The sequence below is a fragment of the Dryas octopetala genome, chromosome 1 (assembly GCF_963921425.1).
Source record: "Dryas octopetala chromosome 1, drDryOcto1.1, whole genome shotgun sequence".
Classification (NCBI taxonomy): domain Eukaryota; kingdom Viridiplantae; phylum Streptophyta; class Magnoliopsida; order Rosales; family Rosaceae; genus Dryas; species Dryas octopetala.
Window position 1 is genome coordinate 24,070,200 of NC_141366.1, and position 11,283 is coordinate 24,081,482.

The window sequence follows — 11,283 nt, forward strand, 5'->3', positions numbered from 1 at the left end:
GGAGTACCAAATGAGTCCATAGATTTATCAATCCCCGCGATACATTGTACAATCTCACAACACTCACAAGCAAGCATGACTATAATGTGTCTTCAATTATTTTTTTCTTGTATATACCCAAGGAATATAAAAATCACATTTGTGCTACATACATACCAAAGCTATGTCTACAAATTAGCAAAACTCAATTCATTCCAAGTTTGTATTTGAACTTGTTATCTTGTGAGGGTGGTTGAAATGCTTGACCCCCATGACGGTCTAACTTATGTTGTTGAGTCTGTAGAGTGTTCTTTGTGTGGAGTCGTTCCAATGTGGCCAGAACATCAATCATGAGTGGCCTATTCTTTGGGTCTGTATGGAGGCACTGTAAAGCAAGTGCAGCTGCGGCTTGGGCTGCCTTCTTGGAGTACTGACCCCCCAACCTTGTGTCCATGATTCTCAAAACTCGTCTACTATCACTCAGGAATGGCTTTGCCCAATCCACCAATGTTTCCTCAACACTCCCAGCTCTCTCATCATCCATTGCTCGTCTTCCCGATAGTAGCTCTAACAGAACTACGCCAAAGCTGTACACATCGCTCTTCGGTGTCAAGTGACCTGCTCATTTTGAACCATTAAATTAGATGAAGAGGGAAAAAAAGTTCCTTTAGTCAATACATTACATAATTGGTTAGATCAATCTCATAATGATTTTGTATTTCTTTCTACAATGAAAATAAGTTTCCCTTCTTCAAATACCTTTTTTTGTTCTTTCTTTTTTCTTATAATGAGATATTCGTAATGTTGCTTTCAATTCACTGACATATAGAACACATTTTTTTGTGGTTTATTGTTCTTATTTTATGGTTGGTCATCCTTGCAACTACTATAGAACGAACCAAGAAGAAAGGATGAATAGAAAGAAAGAGAGCTTAAAAGAAATATTTATTCACTAGTTTTCACGACAAGGAATATATACAATTTTCTTGCCATATTGATAGATTTAGCTATTCACAAATGGAAGCTGAAGAAACAAAGATGAAAACTGGTCCTAACAAACAAAAATAAGTTGAAAAAAAAAAACATCTCAGGTAAGAAGAACCAATCAAAATGAGACACATATATAAGACACAACCCGAACCAGTTTAACTCGATTGAACAGCAAAACTGAGATGAACAAGGGCCAGAACCCCTTTAGCAGAATAGAATGGACCAAATATCTGATGGGATAACTAGGCATCTGACCAAGTCCAATCAGTAGAAAATGTTGCTTCAATGTGTGGGAAGCATAAAAGAACATGACAACATGGCCTCACCCATTGGAAAAACTAGAGATGACTCACAACGTAATCCAATTTTGAACTTAAGAGCTTGTTGGATGCAGAACGACATAGGGAAACATAGAAGTTGGTCCTTGTGTTGGCATTCACAGACATGAATTGATCTTATTTTGAGAGAGCGGCTAAGCTTTTTTTTTTTTTTGTCTTTTACTTTTTCTTGAGGGGGGAGACTAAGCTTATATTTTCTATAGGAAAAAGAAAGTTGTTAACCATTAATTCATGTGCTGGATTATATGTTGGTTCAAACATTAAAGTATAGTTAATCAAAAATTTAATTTGAAGTGAATAAGTCACCCAGCATGCTTTAGCCTGATGTATGATTGAATCATTTCGTGGTGAACTTGCCCTCCTATATATGACCATTAATAAGGCGATGTTCTGTGTGGTTGAGGAGTGTGCTTTTTTCTTTTCATTCTTTTTTATTTTGTAGCTAATATTATTTGCACATGTTCTCTTTTCCAAGATTATCCTTGAAATTATAATGATGCAAATGGAAGATAACACTGACCTGTAGCAACATATTCTGGTGCAGCGTATCCTCTAGTTCCCACGACTCTGGTTGAAACATGAGTGTTATCTCCAGTAGGACCATCCCTTGCTAAGCCAAAATCTGAAAGCCTTGCATTAAAATCCTACATAAATTATATCAAAACTCTATCAGGCTTATGATTATAGATGAGCATTAATTGGTTAACAAATCAGAACTTTTGATGTTTAAGCATACTGAATCAAGTAGAATGTTGGAAGCTTTCAAGTCACGGTAAATGACATTAGCATCTAAACTATGTAAGAAGGACAACCCCCGTGCAACATCAATTGCAATATTCATCCGTATAGCCCAAGTAATAGGTTGAACACCTTCTGCACGAGAACACAGGAAAACAGAGTTATGGTTCAGGTACCTCCTAACAAGAAAGAATATTTATTTGACAATAACATTTCCTTTTGTGGATGATGCAATATTGTTTTTCACGACAACTGTCCCCTTAAATAGTCAGGAAGCATGCAGGCTAATAGTCACATGAAGAATCCCCAAATGTCTTTCCACTTTCTTGGAAACAAATTTTAAGGAACCATTTTCAGAAAACAGATAAAAATGTCCTTCATATAGAAACCAAGAAAATGGTGTCTGTTTCCCTTCACTATGGCTACCAATCATTTCCCAGGGGTCCTAGCCCCATTACCAGTCATGGTTAAAAACAGGACAGCAGGTGTTAAAGCCTAGGAGCTCGTATAAATACTTCATCAAAGAAAATAACTAAACTTTTTCAAATTCGAGTACTATTTCTTTAGGAAGGGAATTCCCTAGCTCTATGCAACAAATCCAATAAAACAGAGAAAGCATCTTCTACTTGCCTTGTTATTAAGCATCTAGCTTCTTGTTATAGAATTCAAAAGTTAAATGGATAGATATTAAATGAGGATTCAGTAAAGGTTCTAGTAAAATTTGAAAAATTAGAATACCAGAGGAAGCTCATAGTTCTTGTTGAAAGACATTTATTTCAACAGCAGAGTAGAATTAGGCAGCTGTAGGATATCTTAAAGATCAAGTATTGCATAAGCATGAACTGGAAAATTATAGGGCATCTAGTTTAAAATAGCATCAGTTTTCTAAACAGCTATTGTCTACTGATAATGATCCAAATTCAACAGCATACAATGATAGTATTGTAGTCCATTTTTCAGGTTAAATATTATTTGAAACCAGAAATATGTCTATCTATATGTACAAACCCAAGCTATTGTCTACTGATAATGATCGTAATTGAACAGCACACAATGATAATATTGTAGGTCCATTTTTCAGGTTAAATATTATTTGAAACCAGAAATATGTCTCTCTATATGTACAAACTACAAACCCAAGTAACAAATGTACATACAAATTGATAAGAAGAAACAACACAAGTAACTGAAATAAATATGGCAAAAAGATATGTATTTATACTTACTCCTGAACAAATGATTCTCCAAACTTCCCCTAGGCATACACTCGTAAACTATAAGTCTATTGTCAGATTCTGAGCAATAACCTATGAGTTTCACAAGATTTTCGTGGCGAAGCTGACCAAGATAGTTAACTTCTGCCTGCCAATTAGTTGAAAACACATTCAACTTCAGAATATGAATAGTAAAGTCTAATATAAAGAAAAAGCAAGGTTCCAGATTGTACATACAAGCCATTCCTTGTGGCCTTGAAAGCTTTCTTGCTTGAGTCTCTTGACAGCCACCACTAAACCAGTTCCTGGTCTGGTGGGAGCTAAGGTGTTTGCGTCAATCCATCCTTTGAATACCCACCCAAACCCTCCCTCTCCAAGCAGGCTGTCTGGGCGGAAGTTCTTGGTAGCATTCTTGAGATCATTGAATCTAAAGGACTTGAGGTGGGTAGGGACAGATGTATCAGCTTTGGATGCTATGAAAGCCTTATTCAAACCTCCCAATGGTGTTTTCTGGATAGTAGAGGTTGAATCCTGCTGTCCCTTGCCATTAGATTGTGTACTTCCTAGAAGGGTATAAGAAAAGGGTAAAAAGCAGACATTATATATACATTTTCTTCACCTTCAAATTACTATGGATCGAGTAAAAATGATCAAAAAACTATGTTAAAGAAACAAAATTAAACAACCATAAATAAGTAGACAGTGCTGGCTATAGAAACACGAAACTAAGCATGTATGTAAGTTTCATTTAGTTTCATCAGGTTGTATTTCCTTCACCCTTGAACAAGAAATATATGCAGAATCAGCTGCATAATGAACAGAAACTACAGTACTGATATGATATTGAGATAGCATATCAGTACTGTAGTTTACACACAATTAAGTGGGGGGGGGGGATTAGACAGCATACATTTACACATGCCTAGGAAAATTACAGTACTGAAATGATATTGAGATAGCATTAGGCCTTGCCTTTATTTCCATCAAAAGGTAGCAGTAAGCGGTGATCAGTTGGGAACTCAGACTGACCAAATTAACTAATCTCTACTAATTACATGGACTGGTTCTAATACAGACAACAATATAACAGTTATGGGATAGAAATACTCAGAATATCAATTTAGGATATGATCAAGTACAAAAAAAAAACACAATTAAAAATCAATATATTGAAGAAACAATGAGAGTGACAACCATTAATCAAAAGAGAGACCAGACATAGGAGGTATGGACATATACAACGCAAACGATAAATACAGCCATAACAAAGAAAGACTAGTTAACGTAGAAGGTAAAACATCAAAAGGGTTGAAGCTCACATCTTGAAGATTATAATAAAGCATCAAAGACTCAAAGTACACCCACAAATTCATAATATTTAATCATGTACTGGAAAAGGGTATTTTTTTAAAAGTGAAATTAAAATGTAAAACCATCAAAGTATGCCATAATCTAATTAACAGACAGAGACACAAGTTAAAAATAACATATACAACATGAAAATATGAAATTAGTACATAAAAAATTAAATTAAGAGCAAAATTAGGAAGTTACACACACACACACACACACATATATATATATATATATTAAAGTAGCAATTACCAGATCTAGAGAAGATGTTGGAAGAAGCATGAGCACACTTAGCAGGTTTTCTGCAGATGTTCCCCATCGTGGAGGAAAAGGAGAAGCAGAAGAGGATGACTGACTGAGTCTCTGATGAAATATGAAAGGCCACTTTGTAGGAGAATGTAGTAGGAGAGCAGGGTCGTCCATTGACAAAAAGCTGCTGATGTGCTGATCGAAGCTTTTTAGTCAATGGAAGAATTCAGCCGTTGAATAAACGAAAACTACTTGTGCAGAAAAGTATTACTCTACTGTTGAAACTTTAAATTAAGAAATATACTAGAGAGAAAAACAGAGAAATTTTGGTCCCACTCTGTTCCGTGCTATTAATGGTTTTGACTCTGTGCCTTCCGCCCTTCCTCATCTGGATTAAATATCTTCGTCGTGGAAAATTCACTTGACCGCCGCCGTGTCTCTCCTTATTAAGTTATTATGCATGTCGCCTCACTTTGTTTACTTATTTATTAATTGTTTTGACTTTTGATAGTCTAAGTCTTTTTCTTTAGAGAATCATAAAGTTGTCATTTTGACTCTTTTCAGTTTTATCAATTGAGGCTATTTCATCAATTTGTTTGATAAATTGATATAAGTGATAGACATGTAACTATTATTTTTTCTTAATAAAGACATTTCGTAATGGGCATTTGACTTTGTGTAAACGGAGCATTGAATGAAAAACAAACAAATTAATGAAATTACTCCAATTGAAAAATTGGAAAGGAGTGTTTATATTCTCACCCCTTGTCTTATTTCTCCACTTACCTTATTTTTGCACCCAATATTAAATTTAAAAAAATATATAAAACGCTCTTCTCATCTCTCATTATTCCTATAATACCATTTGATATATACCAACTAAAACACTCACCTACTAAACACTTTTCTCACCCTCTTTAACTATCATTTCACTCACCCATCTTTTTTCATAAGAATTATAGGATGGGTATAAGGATCTTTTTTGCTATTTGAAAAAAAGATTTAGATGGGTGAGTGGAATGATAGTTAAAGGGGGTGAGAAGAATATTTAATAGGTGGGTGTTTAAATTGGTATATCAAAAGGTATTATAGAAATAATGGGAGGTGAGAAGAGTGTTTTTATATTTTTTTTTTTTAAATTTAATAGTGGGTGTAAAAAGTGGGTGAGGAAATAAGATAGGAGGTGAGAATATAAGCATTCATTGGAAAGTCAAGTACCTTAATCATCCATATTGGAAGTCAAGTGAACAAATTGATACAAGTGCAATAATATAAGGAGCAAAATGGCAATTATCTCTTTTCTTTATTTATTTAGTGATAACCCAATTAAATTATAGCAAATATCATTTAAATCAATAAAATTTTTCAGTATTACATAATAATCACTTTGAGTTTTCTTGCAATAAAAGTCAATGAGTTTAAATTTTTTTTCTCACTTTAGTCAATAGTCAAATTCACTTGTTGACATCATGGATGTTTGGGCTTTAAAAAATTACCAATGTGTCCTCCTAGTTTTTAATCTCTCTCTCTCTCTCTCTCTCTCTCTCTCTCTCTCTCTCTCTCTCTCTCTCTCACCCTCTATTTCTATGTAATCCACGTCATATAACTCTCTCTTAGAGGCTTTCAAGTACAAAACACTCTCCCTCCCCCTCTAGATCTCAATTTTCACCTTTCTCATATTCCAATTTTCTAGGGTTTCCTTTTTCACATTCCTATTGCATTATTGTTTATTTTGTCTTTTAATTTTTCAAATTATTAAATGAGAAACTCAAACAATCAGAACTACTTGTGGCTTAACCGCTTTGCAATCCTCTTCATCAATTTTCTCATTTGCCAAACAATACTTTCTCACTTGCCAATTAGTTTTAAATTAGGACTAACTTTCATGTATTTTATTTTTTCATTTTCTGGATATGTTTCTTGTTTTAAGTAGAATATGTTGTTGTTTCTAATTTTTATAGCCTGATATGTTGCTTGATTTTGAGTGGAATATGTTGTTGAGTCTAATTTTTTTTTTTTGTTGTGAAATTAAGAGTGATATGAAAATATAGTAAATTATATCCTAGAACCAAACCACTAATAAACTTGATGTAAGGGACCTTAAATTAATAAGTTAGTGTAAGAGATATTTTCTGGAGTTTATACGGATGCATTTGTTGTATTTTTACAGATGCGCTGATTTCGCAAATGCACTTGTTGTATTTTTACAAATGCACTGATTTTTTTTGTACAGATGCATTGGGTTTTTTACAAATGCACTAATTTTTTTTTTCAGATGCACTGGGTTAGCCCTTTTTTGAATTTTGGCCTTCAAGTCAACTTACTTGGCTGGTTTTCCTTCAAACCAACAGTTTTAGTTGTCGGAACCTACAATCTAACGGACCTTTGAAAATAATTGGTAGATTAGGCATTGGTTGTGCATGATCTAGTGGATTTAGTGATGGTATTGCTATGTATGTGATTATTGGAGTTAGATCTAGAATAAGCTACGCGATCTATAATCTCTATGATCGATCACTCAGGCAGTGTCTATCTGATAATGTATGTTTTAAACTGTTTAACTATTTGTGACTGTATGACAGTGTCTGATTTATTTAGTTTATAATTTTGATTTATTTTGTTTCGTTATTTTGATTTTAAGTTAAGTTTATCTTGATTTGGAGTTTAGAATTGACGTTTAGAGTTTAGAATTGAGGTTTAGGGTTATAAATTTGTTTTTTGGGTTTTAATTGATTTTATGTTTACATATTTTTAGATTATGTAGTTATTTACATCATAATTTGGTGTTGGGCCAAAATCATGGCCAAATCCAAATTCACTAAAGCCCAATAACCAAGCCCAACTCATAAGTCCAAACTTTGGATAAATCACCACATGTTGCTCAAATTGTGCCATTTGGAATCTATTGCATGACGAACATAACAATAAGTTTGTTCTCGGCGAGATCCTTCCGCCGGAAAGAGCAGTACTTTAGAAATCACAAGTGTTCTATCTGGCCGAGAATGATCGACTTCACCAATCTTCGTCGGGCAATAGAGCAAAGAACAACAAAGAAGCATCTTTTTGTCAGAAGTCAGAGCGATCAACAAATGAAGTGAATAAGGAACTAACACAAATCCCACCATCAGATATGGACAAGAACAAGTTTCGAAAAAAAACATATATGGGACTGACATCGTTGGAACAAGTTCTAAAACCAGCTTCCACCATCGGATGTGTAGAGAATGATCAGAAACAAGTTCCCTTGATGGGTGGCATAACTGGGGTGTTCACACTTAGGAAATTTGAGTATAAAAGGGGAAGCATCCAACAGAAAGAGCATCCACGATCAACACAAAAAGACATAAGTCTTGAAAATCAATATCCAACCTCCCAAGCTCTCAATTTCTCCCCAAACTCTCAAGATCTTCATCTTCTCAACCTCACAACTCCTCAGTCACACAACTACCTACTCATAAGCTATTTGCATTTGATCATTTTAAATCCTTAATCTCTAAACATTTCATGTTTTTGTAAATTCTGCTAAGGCTACTCCCTTGGTATTGATTTTCTTGTAAGTTTCGACAGCCAAATTTTGTGTATCAATCATGAGGTTTATTGTTAGAACTACCATTGTGTCTCGTTTCCAGGAAAACCATATTGTGCATATGTTCTTTGTTAAAGTTCATTGTTATTTCATGCATCCAATCACTCAGCAAAATGTTATTCGCATTTATGAATTTGAAGCAATAGTCACATAAACCTTTGATGTTTAAACAAAGTCCTTGAGGATCAAGGCAGTGTGAACCTTTGGTGAGTCTTTGTTCCTTGCTCGCCATGCAATCACTTGGTTGAAGAAGAAAAATCTAGCGCAAACCATACAAACCATCAAATCTAAATTCTGTTACGGCCATCCCGGCTGAGAACAGTGGCACGCTCCCGCAACAACTAGGACTACAGTATTATTTGCCAGGAACTCCGGCGGAATCTCGCTGTGATTTTTGGGGGTAACAGTAGTACAATGACTGATTGAATTTATATTTGAAAATTAATTTATAAATGATTCTTTTCCAAGTTTATTTACTGCTTAATGTACATAAAGCTATCTAGTACTAGTTTGGTGTTTCCAAATGATTGTTTGTTAGATTTTTTATGCTTATGTCCTTTAAAGTTTGTGTGTTATTTTGTTAGTTTTGGACATTGTGTTACATTCACTAGGTTTTTTTTTTTTTTTTTAAGATGAATTGGAAGCTTAAATGAATGGTATATGTCATTTAAATCAAATTAGCGATTTAAAACATGAAAAATGAGTTCCATATTTACATGTTGTAATGAATGTTGTACTGTCTGTACTACAAATACAGTTTCTTTGTATATTGTTTATTTTTTTTGCATTTTTGTTGTTTCATATAATATAAAGTAGTCACTATTTTTTTTTTTTTGCCAATGAGATTAATTGGAAGCTTAACTAAATGGTATTTGTCATTTAGAATGAGATTAGGAGTTTAAAATATGAAAAAATGGGTTTCATACTTACCTTTTTATCTTAATTTAAAATTCATAATTATGTGGTTTAATATGCTAAGTGCCCAAAGGGTGACTATCCTTTAGTATGTGTCCAGCAGCCATGAGAGCAAAGATAGGCACGGTAAAACAAGTTGTAAGTATATATGTTATGTGCCCAAATGGTGATTGTTCTTCAGTATGTGGTTTTTAAAAGAGGGTTGCTATTTGCACACCCTTTTTTTTTCTTTTTGCACACACTTTCTCCTACACACCCCCTATCTTCTCTTAAAATTTAAAATTTCTCTTTAACACACCCCTCCAATTACCCTAATACCCCTATTTCATACATTTCACAAAATTTCTCACAACACACCCCTTCACCCACCACACCCCATCAACTCATACCCAAAAAAAAAAAAAAAAACACAGCTCCTCCCCCTCCCTCACCCGACCACCTCCCTCCCTCTCTCCTTCCCTCACCGACCACTTCCCTTTCTCTCTCCTCCCCGCAGCACCGACCTCTTTCTCTCCTCCCCGCAACACCACCCTCCTATCTCTCTCTCTCTTCTTCTGCAGCACCACCCTCCCTCTCTCTCCTCCCCTCCGAACACCATTAAAAAAAAAAATTTCAGTTCGGCAGGTTCCGCGGACCAGTGCAGAACTGGGCTGTTTCGTTCGGCACTCATCCGCCGAACAATCCTGTTATATTCGGCGGATGACTGCCGAACGAAACAGCCCGGTTCGGCACTGGTCCGCCAAACTGCATTTTTTTTTTTTTTAATGGTGGCTGGTTCTGGGCTTCGAGGTGGAAGACGATGTGCTGCGGGCGGAAGGGGAGGTGTAGCAGCGTGTGGGCGGCAACCAAGGTTGACGGTGAAGAAGAAAAAAAAAAGAAAAAAGGATGGGAATGGGGTGTGTGGGTGTGTGGTTGAGGGGAGGGCCAAAGTAGTCTTTTTCTTTGAGTTTTTTTTTCTTTTTTTTTTTAGAAGGGGTGTGCAAAAAGAAAAAAGAGGGTGTGCAAATAGCAGCCCTCTTTTAAAATTTATAAAAATGGTGTCTGTCCTTTAGTATGTGTCATGTCTGTATATGGTTTCTAAAATAAAAAAATAAAAAAGGTGATTGTCCTTCAGTATATGTGCAGCCATAATATAAAAGAGGCAGAATAAAAAAAAACGTTGCAATGTATGCTAAGTACCAAAACGCTGACTATCCTTCAGTATCAGTGCTCTTTAGTATCTGAGTATCGGTCCTGCAACAATAAGAGAAAAAAAGGCACCGTAAAAAAAAACGTTGCAATATATGAAGGGAATCACATATTTAAAAAAAAATTTAATATGCTTTTGGTAGGTTAGTTAAAATTTTAAAGAATGAGTTAAAGAAAATTTCACGTCCATATTCAAAGAAATGAAATCAAAAGAAGAACACATAAAGTAAAAAAATAAAAAAACTAAGAATAACAAAACGAGATAGAAAATAAAAAATCACAAAGAACATTTGCTATATTACTTGAAAAATCAAAGACTAAAGCAAAGCAATCAAACATTGATCTGAAACAATATATAATATTGAAAAAATCTAGACATTCATTTCAAAATTAATTGACAATAAGAGGAGTAGCCTAAGACTCTTATAAGCCATTAAGCCCAAACCGTCGGCCTCCCGAGAAACATGGTTTGCGGTGGTGTCGGCCCGCCACCGACCCACCCCTTTTTGGTCTACTCGGTTCTTGATGTTGTCAGGTTGTGGGCGGTGTTGATAGGGTTCGGTTGGAGCCGACAATGACGACGAGAAGAGACTCCAGTGATGGCAGTCGGTGGAGGCATAAACAGATGCAGAAGTACCACTCCATCGCCGTCGCAGCTCAGCTCCAGATGCAGAAGTACCACTCTATCGCTGACGTCATGGTTGAGCTTCGAAACGTTGGGGCCAAGAAGGTG

At 35.3% G+C, this 11,283-nt stretch overlaps 1 pseudogene across 1 annotated transcript; it reads right to left on the reverse strand.

The window, feature by feature from the left end:
• LOC147299310 (putative serine/threonine-protein kinase PBL3) lies at window positions 1–5,273 on the reverse strand (annotated as a pseudogene). Its single transcript, XR_015121909.1, has 6 exons — window positions 4,865–5,273; window positions 3,497–3,822; window positions 3,272–3,407; window positions 2,044–2,180; window positions 1,828–1,951; window positions 1–597 (listed from the first exon to the last, which is right to left on the reverse strand). The product of XR_015121909.1 is annotated as a putative serine/threonine-protein kinase PBL3 (transcript).
• Window positions 5,274–11,283: the final 6,010 nt, after the last annotated feature.